This window comes from Phyllobates terribilis, unplaced genomic scaffold (genome assembly GCF_046119375.1).
Source record: "Phyllobates terribilis strain yellow unplaced genomic scaffold, ASM4611937v1 Scaffold_3__8_contigs__length_932513732, whole genome shotgun sequence".
NCBI classification, from domain to species: domain Eukaryota; kingdom Metazoa; phylum Chordata; class Amphibia; order Anura; family Dendrobatidae; genus Phyllobates; species Phyllobates terribilis.
The window spans coordinates 16296751-16308745 of NW_027362763.1; the positions used below are offsets into that span (position 1 = coordinate 16296751).

Here is an 11995-nt window from a genome sequence, read left to right on the forward strand (position 1 = left end):
CAAAAATTAAAAGCATTTGAAAAGCACAAAGCTTAAATCCAACAGTATACCACATTGAAATATAATAGTGGTCAAGACCTCAAGAAAATATAGTCACATTACTTTGCTTAGACATTAGACAGTTAACTCAGGGATTAGCTCATCAGTTGGGAGGGGTTAGAGTAGTTTTTATAGAAAAGAATATCTGGGTTGCAGGTAGTTAGTCAGGGTGTGAGTCCATGACACGGACACCTTTACTGGTACAGTGCCTGTATAAGAGAGAGTAGAGTGGAGAAGGAAGGCTGAACATACAGGGAGACAGGTTCCAGCAAGCAGATACAGTGGTGAAGAGAGTGTTTTATCAGCGCACATTTTCTGACAGAATGAGGATACATTTGATGCTCAATTTGGATGCCAGCACAGTCATGGGCTTAAAGCCAGCAAGAGGTACTGGGAAGCAGGCCTCTGTATCCTTCATTAGGAGAATTTCAGTTGGGTCACTGAGGAAGTGGAAGATGGTGGATCTCAGGACAGAATGAGGACGAAAACTGAAAAGGCATATAACCAACGATATTTCACTAACTAAAGACCATGTCTTAATCTGTATGCTGCAGCCGTGTGTAGAAGAATTGCACAGTAAAAGTGAGCCTGTTAATCCAGATCTAAGATCTCCTGTCCTGTTTGAAGCTGGTTCCGGTCCCATGGACAATGTAACAGTGAGTAAAGAAAATCCTCCATCACACAATACACTGCACTCTCAATCCTTTATACAACCCCTGGCAAAAATTATGGAATCACCGGGCTCGGAGGATGTTCATTCAGTTGTTTAATGTTGTTGAAAAAAAGCAGATCACAGACATGGCACAAAACTAAAGTCATTTCAAATGGCAACTTTAGGGCTTTAAGAAACACTAAAAGAAATCAAGATAAAAAATGTGGTACTCAGTAAGGCTATGTGCCCACGATGCGTTTTTCAAGCGTTTACGCTGCCGAATTTTCGCAGCGTAAACGCTTGGGAAACGCTTGGTAAACCTTCCCCCATGGTCTCCAATGCAATTCCGAACTTTCAATGCCCATGCTGCGTATTTTTCCCCAGCGTTTATGCTGCGCTCAAAAATCCGCAGCATGTCCATTAATTTTGCGGAAGCACTGTGTTTTTGCCGCCATTGACTTGCATTAGAACGCGCCAATTCCACAAGACTGCATCTGTACTTGCGTAATTGGTGCGTTCTAATGTGCAGATGGTACCCGGGTGTAGAGGAGAGGAGAGTCTCATCCACACCCAGGTACCATTAAAAAAAAGAATAAAATAAAAAATAAAGATTATATTCACCTTCCGACGGCCCCCGGACTCCTTCTCTTCGCTTGCTGACAGATCGCGCAGGACTGAAGGACCTGCGCTGACGTCATAGTCATGTGATGGCAGGTCTTTTCAGTACCACGATCTGACGGCAACCAGCACAGGAGCGCTGCAATTCTCGGGGGCCATCGGAAGGTAAGTATTAGTTTAATTTTTTATTTTTAACCACTCTCTCGGGTCACACTATATAAATCCATGCCCGTTTGCATGGATTTATATAGTGTGACCTAGTTGTCACAAGCACTTTCAAAGTGACGCTAATCGCTTGGAAAGCGCTTGTCAATCTGCATGCGGAAATGTCAGTGAATAACGCTTCATTTCCGCATGTTCCTGGCAGGAAAACGCATGTACAATCCGCATGCGTTTTTTTCTGCCGGGGAGATGCAGAAACGCTCAGGAAAAAATCCGGAGCATTTCTACATCGTGGGCACATAGCCTAAGGGTAATTTTTTTCAGACCAAGCAGAGGGAAAAAATCATGGAATCACTCAATTCTGAGGAAACAATTATGGAATCACCCTGTAAATTTTTATTTCCAAAACTAACACCTGCATCAAATTAGATCTGCTCTTTGGTCTGCATCTATAAAGGAGTGATCGCACCTTGGAGAGCTGTTGCACCAAGTGGACTGACATGAATCATGGCTCCAACACGAGAGATGTCAATTGAAACAAAGAAGAGGATTATCAAACTCTTAAAAGAAGTTAATCATCACGCAATGTTGCAAAAGATGTTGGTTGTTCACAGTCAGCTGTGTCTAAAATCTGGACCAAATGCAAACAATATGGGAAGGTTGTTAAAGGCAAAAACATACTGGTAGACCAAGGAAGACATCAAAGCGTCAAGACCGGAAACTTAAAGCAATATGTCTCCAAAACAGGAAATGCACAACAAAACAAATGAGGAACGAATGGGAGGAAACTGGAGTCAATGTCTGTGACCGAACTGTAAGAAACCGCCTAAAGGAAATGGGATTTGCATACAGAAAAGCTAAACATAAGCCATCATTAACACCTAAAGAGGAAAAAACAAGGTTACAATGGGCTAAGGAAAAGCAATCGTGGACCGTGGATGACTGGATAAAAGTCATATTCAGTGATGAATCGCGAATCTGCATTGGGCAAGGTGATGATGCTGAAACTTTTGTTTGGTGCCGTTCCAATGAGATTTATAAAGATGACGGCATGAAGAGAACATGCAAATTTCCACAGTCATTGATGATATGGGGCTGCATGTCAGGTAAAGGCACTGGGGAGATGGCTGTCATTACATCTTCAATAAATGCCCAAGTTTACATTGATATTTTGGACAGTTTTCTTATCCCATCAATTGAAAGGATGTTTGGGGATGATGACATCATTTTTCAAGATGATAATGCATCCTGCCATAGAGCAAACAAAAACTGTGAAAACATTCCTTGAAAAAAGACACATAAGGTCAATGTCATGGCTGCAAATAGTCCGGATCTCAATCCAATTGAAAATCTTTGGTGGAAGTTGAAGAAAATGGTCCATGACAAGGCTCCAACCTGCAAAGCTGATCTGGCAACCGCAATCAGAGAAAGTTGCAGCGAAATTAATGATGAGTACTGTTTGTCACTCATTAAGTCCATGTGACTCTCCCCCTGGGCCGTGGGGCACTCGGATTCCGGCAATAGGGAAACGATGGGGGTAGTGGTGGCACCCCGGTTCCGTGGCTCAGGGTGGTCAGACCGGTGGTAGTCTGCTATGCCCTGTTGGTATGTCCGACTACGCCACCCGTGGATTGCGGTCAGTGCGAACCGCCGCTGCCAGGCAGACCGCTGGGGCTGATGATGTATGCAGCTGGGGTAGTGTGACTCCCCACGGGAAGAGTGCGGCCCCAGGGCAGTATAATGGAGGATGGGGGTGATGGTGTAGGGAGTCCCAGTACCGTTAGTGCTGGAGGAGCAAGGAGCACACAGACAACAGGTTGCACTCCAGGGTCTTTACTAGAACAGGTGAACTGACCCACAAACAGTCCCGGCTAAGAGGGGACCTGGATGTCTGAGAGCAAATGGGAAGTTGGTCCTGGTCAGGGTGAGGGTGTAGGCCTACCGTGCTCTCTGCGCTCCTTCTGGCTATCTCCTCCTTATAGGGTAACAGCCCACGTTCCCGAGCTCACCGTGTCCTCTCGCCCGTATGGTTTGCAACGTGGGTCCCTTTCTACTCTCGGCCTGGTACGGCTTTGCTGGTCCCTTCTGCTGTGGCGGAGCCTCCGGGCTTCTTAGGCCAAGGAACATACAATCTCCTGTGGACTGGTTATCTGCTGCAGGACGTGGAATCCTCACAGCCTCAGACACCAAAGTCTGATAAATTTGGTTCTTTGTCTGCCAGGACAGGCGTACTTCACCTCTTGTCCCTGGCTTGTGGCTCTCCTACTGCCACACGTCCTCTTAGGGTGCAACACAACTGTTTCTCTCTGCTCTGAGACACCTCTCAGTCCTGAGACAGGTCGTCCAGTTCTCTCTAACCCTGCCCCCAGTTCCAGCTTTTATAGGGGCAGCCTGCTACCCCTACTGGCCTGAGACAGGAGGTATTGCATGCTAATGTTCCCCTGACTAGAAAACCTCCCCCTTGCTCTCAGACACAGCTTTATTATATTTGTGGCATCCAGGCCAGGGTGACACACATGCCTCAGAGACTGAAAGCTGTTATTAAAGGCAGAGGTGGTGCAACAAAATACTAGTGATGTATTGGAGTGTTCTTTTGTATCTTTGTTTTTCATGATTCCATAATTTTTTCCTCAGAATTGAGTGATTCCATAATTTTTTCCCTCTGCTTGGTCTGAAAAAAATTATCTCTACTGAGTACCACATTTTTTATCTTGATTTCGTTTAGTGTTTCTTAAAGCCCTAAAGTTGCCATTTGAAATGACTTTAGTTTTGTGCCATGTCTGTGATCTGCTTTTTTTCAACAACATTAAACAACTGAATGAACATTCTCTGAGCCCGGTGATTCCATAATTTTTGCCAGGGGTTGTAGAAGAGGGGACTCAGGGCGAAGAGAACTCAGTTCCGGCCCACAGCATGTTGATACCGGCCCTGTGCCTCCCCCCTTCACTTACAACACTGAAATTCATAGGGAGTTTCCACCAAAAGTGAGCTAATATTACTTTTTTTGTAAATTGTGAAATTTGAAAGTTGCTTCTGAGAGGGTACTCTGCCCCATGCGCAGTTGGTGAAATTTCTAACTACTGCCGGTAACAAGCCTCGCTGTGGACCGCCAGTTTGACCCAAGATCATACTAACAACTTTTCATCAGCAGCATTTGTAACATACACTACTGGAGCAGACATTTTTAAGCTGTTGGGGGCAGTGTGTCCCATTGTCTTGGTGTGAAATTGTTTATCAGCTTTCACAGTTAAAGATGAAAACATGCTCTGTGGGTGAAATTTATTATCAGCTTTTGTGGGGGAAATGTGATAACATGCTCTGTGGGTGAAATTTATTATCAGCTTCTGTGGGGGAAATGTGGAAACATGCTCTGTGGGTGAAAATTTTAACTGGACAAGAAGGCAATTGTCCTGCTCTTACCCCCATTTATCTTCCTTTTGTAGCCCCATAGCCCTAACTATGACCATTTTACATCCATTCTAAAGCAACGAAGTTCAGGTCCCCTTTGACTTGTATTGGGTGCAGGTTCAGGTCCAGGATCAAGATCGAGGTCAAGTTCGGACCCAAGCCAAGGTTTTTACTGTATTTTTGTCTAACCCAGCGAACCCGAACATCCACAGGCTCGCTCATCTTTAGACAATACTCCTTCCACTTTGCTATTTATGTGTAAACACATGTACCCTTTTTATTGTCCAACTCTCTGAAAAAACTTCTACTGTCTCAGTTGCCTGTCTATTTTATAACTATTTGTCTACGCACAAAAGACATCCAGTGTTGGTACTGCAGGGGTCTTTTGTCCTAAAAGGAGCTGCTGTGTATTAATTTCCTACTTCTTTATGCCCATTATACAAGTCTAACTTTAAGACTATGTTCACACATTGCGTTTTTTCAACGTTCTTTTATGCTTTTTTTTATGCACATTTTCTGCTGCGTTTTACAGTACCAGGAAAGTTTATGAGATTCCAGAAATCTCATGCACATACCTTGGTTTTTGTTTCATCAGTATTTTGTGCTTTGGATGTTTTTTGCAGAATAGAGCATGTCACTTCTTTCAGCGTTTTTTCAGCTTTTTCACCCATTGGAAGTAATGGGTGGTGAAAAACGCTGAAAAAAACACCAAAAAACACAGATGTCAGTTTTTTCAGCGTTCTTTGTGCCAAAACCTGATGAAATAGAATGAGATTTTTTTTTTCACTGAACTTTATGTACATGCATAAAAAGACAAAATTGTAGTGAAAAAAATGCAGTGAAAAACGCAGCAAAAAACTAGCAAAATCGTGAACAAACTTTCCTGGCAAGAGATTAGTTTTTGCTGCAGAAAAAAATGCTGAAAAAATGCAACGTGTGAACATAGCCTAATAGTGTCAGCTATAATGCCAGCTCTTGTCCTACTGCAAAAAAGAAAGAGGAAGAGGAAGGTGGGGTGAATGCCCCCTCCCTGGTGCTGTACAGATTTTAATATTTTCTATGATTCTCAGCGGACAGGTGAGGAATATGGTGGTTTATTACTTTTCATTTTATAGCAATAAATGGGAAAAATAGGGACAGGGAGCATTTATTTAAAATAAAGGACTCTGTGTCTTTCTTTCAATTAAAGGACTTTATTCTGGCTGTGTATTTTTTACAATATGACTATGGAGTTAGTAATGGGGGTGTCTTAGAGACACCTCTCCATAACTAACCCCTGGGCTTGATGTCAGCGGTCATAAAACATCTGACATCAATCCCACAAATATTACCCCACTTGCCACCACACCAGGGTAAGTGGGAAGAGCCGGGCAAAGCGCCAGAATTGGCGCATCTAATAGATATGCCTTTTCTGGGGTGGCTGCGGGCTGCTACTTTTAGGTGGGGGAGGGACAATCTCCATGGCCCCTTCCCAGTCTGAGAATACCAGCCCCTAGCTGTCTGCTTTAGCTTGACTGATTGTCAAAAATGAGGGGGGACCCCACGCATTTTTTTAATTTTTTTATTTAAATAATTAAAAAAAAAGTCTTGAGACCCCTCTATTTTTGATAACCAGCAATCATAAAGCTGACAGCTGGGGGCTGCAGCCCGCAACTGTCGGCTTTACTTGCGCTAGTTAGCAAAAATAGAGGGGACTGCACATAATTTTTTTTTTTATTTATTTATAGCACAGGTGCTGGCAGATGAATACTCTCATCAGCCTGCTGAACACAAACACTAACATATACTTCCTGGAGAAGTCCGTGTTTGGGGTCTGTGCACGGACACTAGGTGTTCGGTATGGATCCTGAACTTTACTGTAGCAGTGGTGGTCGGTCTCCAAGGCAAAAAGTTGTCAACAAAAGTGATAATATCACAAGAATGGCTTGCAATTTACCTTTTAATAACATTTACAAAGGGATTACTTTTTACAAGCACTATCCAATAATAGAAATAACTCTTTAACTGCTTCACTCGTCAGCCATAATTGTGTCTGCTCGTCCCGAGAAACCATTTACACGCTTGTTGCACAGATGTTTGTTGAAGCAGAAACGTTTCTGGAGTCTCCATCAGTCGTCCGCAGATGATCTGTGGTTTCATCTTGCATCCGGTTAAGACCTAAACCTTTCAGCATTTTCCAAAAATGCTTTCTAAATTTTGTACCAACAAAAAAGTACAGGACAGGGTTGAGACAAGCGTGGAAGTAAGCTATAGCTTCCATTACAACGCTCGTAATTGTAAAGGAATCTGATGTGAAACCCTTATTGAGGACTTTAGCCAGGACAAGGGCATTATGAGGCAACTGTGTAGCTATAAATACAACCACTATGACCACAATTATGTTCATTGACTTCCTCTTCTGAACGCCTCTGGCATTAACCAAGGTCCAGAGAATAAAGCTGTAACAAAGCACCATTGAGGCCAAGGGAATTAGAAATCCCACTGTCATCTAGAATGAAACCACCACGATCTCCATGATGGGAGGGTAGTATTCTTCAAAACATTCCTTCCGGTCACGGCTGTTGCTGTATATGAACTGGGGAATGGAAAGGAGCAGAGCCAGGGTCCAGAGGAGGACGCACACCCCGTACCGCCACTTGTGTTTAGTCACCTGGTATTTAGCTGCCTTAGTGACTTTAGTGATAGAAATAAACCTGTCAAATGTGATTGAGGTGAGCGTGAGCATGGACGTAAATAAATTCACCCTGTATGTGATCCTTATGATCTTACACAGGAAGTCTCCAAAAACCCAGGCATGTGCCGATTCATATGCCAAGAATGGGAGGGTGAGCAGAAACAAGATGTCTGCAATGGCCAAATTCACCAAAAAGGTGTCGGTCAGAGTCTTTATCTTCTCGTAGAACACAAACACGAGTATAATGAGCACATTTCCTATAAGTCCGAGGACACAAGTCACGGAATAGGCAATGAGTGAGAACAAGCTGTGGAGCCAAGGGTGGTCATCGACTGTATGATTATCATCATTCATATTATTGTAGTCTTGTGGGTAGTCTTCAGCGCCCATCTGTATGTAATTGGAAAGAGGTAATTAGTTGTTAGTAGTGATAGTAAGATCTGCAGTTATTCTCTCTGTCAGGAGAGCAGGCTCAGAAAGTCAGGTAAGACAAGCCTTCTTAAATATTAAAATGCCAAATGTGAAATGAAAAATGAAAAATATATTTATACTCGTCTCCTCGACCGATGCAATATCTGCCATTGTTCTGTCATAGCACTGACACCCTGTAACAATGTCATGTGAGTGCTGGTAGACACAGCACCAACATTCATGGTCCAGGAGGTGAGCATACGTTTTTATTATCTTACATGAGGTGCTATAACATTTAAGAAGGGGTTGTGCAGTAGTAGACAACCCCTTTAACACTATTGGGTCCTGCTGGGTTGCAGTTACAAGGCTGGACAAATAATAACCATGTAAACAATTCTTATGGGTAGTTTGCATTGTTTGAGCCCTAAAATCTCATATTGAATCAGTAAGTTCATTGAACTGCTCCTAAAACCTGGAAAATGTGACTGTGGCTGCTTCCCTAACCTGTCACTGACCTACCTCACCATGGAGATGCCAACCCTATATTATACCTGGTCACAGACCTAACCCTGGGCATAAAAATCAGATCTGTTACTAATTGGAGCACTTAAATCTTTGACCATCATGATGCACTGAGCATGGACCACAATCCGTGGACTAGGTGCGAGTCTCTCAACCTTAGTGTGACAGCCTTATAGAAACATATGAAGCTGTGATGCTTGGTTTTGTTTGCGGTGTGTGTGTGGACTGACCTTCACGGACGTGTGAATGAACCCTTGATTTGCTCTATTAAATGGATGGTTTGCATTTATGGCACCTCTCAAGTTAAAAAGAGCAGGGGGATCATGCACAGATCCCACCACTGGCACCAATTATTCAAGGAGAACACCCGGAGAGATGACGCAGATTCCACAACGATGAACAACACACCGCCGCCTCCAATCGTCAGGAGAATTACGCAATTGACTGGCGAGTGATGGACAAGGCCGCAGCTGTTTTCACTACTAGGCCAGTTATTGGGGATCTCACAGTGAGCGTATAGTATATACACATAAGATTTCAGCCCATGGAATATATCTATATATACACCCTGGTACAGTCACTGCCAAACTCCACAATAATAAAAGGAACTAGCTGCTGCCACCACCTATTGTTTATATAGGCCAATTGGACACCCATTACAGATAGTGTGTTGCTTCAAGGGTGTGGTACACCCCTGAGGAACTGAGCTATTCAATTTTATATACTTAATCTGAAAAGTAGGCAGTGTTTATAAAAATATATAAAGATGATACAAAATGGACAAAACAATGCAGTATATATCACATAAAATAAAAAGGGATAAACAGAACAAATATACTAAACCTCATATCGGAGAGTTGTCTCTCATGAGGGGGAGCTTTTCTTTTTTGGGGGGTATCGATGCACAACCACAGTGCATTGTGTCTCCCAGGACTGACAAAGATCATAGTTCAGCATTTGCTTTTATTAACACAAGTAACAGAGAACACAGAAAAAAGGGTACACAACCTCAATGTAAATAAGGGTGCGTCATCATGTACCAATATCTAAGTAACATAAGAAAAGAGAAAAGTCGGTACATATAAAAGAGAGACACGAGCTGAGGGCATCCTCCAGGGCTTCCAGTCTGGACCTTTCATATACATCCGTCCATTCTGGTGCCGGAGTTCCTCCCTCAGTTGGAGTTCCTCCTCCAGCTGCAGACTTGGGTGAGTGAGATTTAAGGGAAAAGGGGAAAAGTGAAGCTTCCAAATTGGTTACTGCCCTCAAGGCACTATTACAGCAATTATCCGCTCCAGTAATGACAAGTAATAAAGTGATACTGCCTTTAGTTAGTATGCATAAGGATGCATTTTTCTGTCGGATTAGCCCTCTGGGGTCTCATTTACATGATAAGACAAGACATAAAATTTTGGAATAATGACTACATTACATGATAAAGCTTTAACCCAGGGGTGGGGAACCTCAGGCCCACCGACCATTTACGGCCCTCGATGACCTTTTATCCGACCCCCAGGCAGATTCCCGGGAACCGCAGATCTTGGGCCAGCAGCTGTATTTTAAGGGTCACCGGCCTATTAAATTGTTCTTGTTCTGTGAGCATGAGCACGCAGTATTCACTACTGAACGTTGAGGCACGTGCAATGAAACATTATGTCCTGACACCAGTGCCAGCATCAGGATGTACTTTGTAGGTGGAGTTAGAGTGCATACAAAGCCATCCACAACCTGTCTCCTTCATACATCTGTGACCTAGTCTCCCGGTACATACCTACACGCAACCTCCGATCCTCACAAGATCTCCTACTCTACTCCCCTCTTATCTCTTCTTCCCACAATCACATGCAAGATTTCTCTCGTGTATCCCACCTACTCTGGAACTCTACCCCAACATATCAGACTCTCGCCTACCACGGAAACCTTCAAAAGGAACCTGAAGACCGACCTCTTCCGACAATCCTACAACCTGCAGTAACCACCGCTCCACCATACCGCTGCACGACCAGCTCTACCCCCACCCACTGTATCCTCACCCATCCCCTGTAGACTGTGAGCCCTCGCGGGCAGGGTTCTCGCTCCACCATACCGCTGCACACGACCAGCCCTACCCTCACCCACTGTATCCTCACCCATTCCTTGTAGATTGTGAGACCTCGCGAGCAGGGTCCTCTCTCCTCCTGTACCAGTCGCCGACTTGTATTGTTAAAATTATTGTAAGTGTTTTTGCTATGTATACCCCCTTTTTTCATAATAATAGTAATAATACACTGACATCTGGTCATTAATGTCTGTGGATCAACACACAGTTGACAAAGAAAGGACACCAGTAAATAGGCCATTTGATAGGTATAGGCAAAAGGTTGCAAAAACTATGAATAATTGGTTGCAAGTAGAGGTGAGCAAATCTTTGAAGGTTCGATTCAATTCAGATTGACAAACTTCCCAATGTTTGTCGAACAGTTCATCAAACATATCCGAACCCCATTGGATTCAATGGGAAGCAAAACTAAACGCATACAGAACACCTTCAAAGGGGCCCAATAGCTGCCAAAACAGCTCAAATTAGAGGCAGACACCATGAAAAGTGGCATCAATTTACCCACAGTACACATTTTCCAATTGCACAGCAGCAATCAGCCATGGGCCGTGCATGAGGTATCAGGGCCTGGGCCAGCATTTACAGCTTTGAATTTAACTTCAAATTAAGACAAGGAGGGATTGGTGTAGGTCTGCTGTACTTGGAGCCCTGATACCTCATGCAACAGCTCAAGCTACTTTTCTGATCAGCCACACTCAGGTGGCACAAATATAATTTTCATGGACTACCATTGGTACAAAAATTTAAGCATAGTAACACAGGTAGTTGACTGAAAGTAAGTGGAGGCCTGACGATCTACTGCTACAGGCAACAGACATGAAGGAGACCCAATCAGGAATCTCCACATTTCTGAAAATTAGTGGCAGACACCACCAAAGTGGCTTCAATTTCACTAGAGTAGAAGTAGTATAATGGAGATCAAAACCTCTTTCACTGCAGCCAACCCAGCAGAAGGAGACCCAATCATGATTCTCCACATTTCCAAAAATTAGTGGCAGACACCACCAAAGTGACATCAATTTCACCAGTGTAAAAATAGTATAACGGGGACTGACACCTCTTTCACTACAGCCAACCTAGCAGATGGAGGCCCAATCAAGAGTCTTCACATTTCCAAAAATTAGTTGGATGTACCCTTCTCCTTTCTAAACCAGCTGTTTAATAAGCCTATGCCCAGACCTGTGAGTCACCTGTTAGTAATTTACCAATCAGTATTTCTTTGCTCAGATAGTGTGGCTGGATCACGCTATTAGCAACCAAAATTTTGATTTTATATTGTGGAGCCCTGGAAACAGCAGAATCTCAGTGCAAAGTATCATGGTACTAACAGAAGAAATTAGATTTTTGTTACTGTGGATGAGGACTGTAAACAGCATAATATCTGTGCAAAAAAAAATACAAGCTGAGATGT

The 11995-nt window shown here is 43.4% G+C and overlaps 1 pseudogene; it reads right to left on the reverse strand.

The window, feature by feature from the left end:
* Window positions 1-6932: 6932 nt before the first annotated feature.
* LOC141257891 (C-X-C chemokine receptor type 6-like) lies at window positions 6933-7943 on the reverse strand (annotated as a pseudogene).
* Between the last annotated feature and the right edge of the window lie 4052 nt (window positions 7944-11995).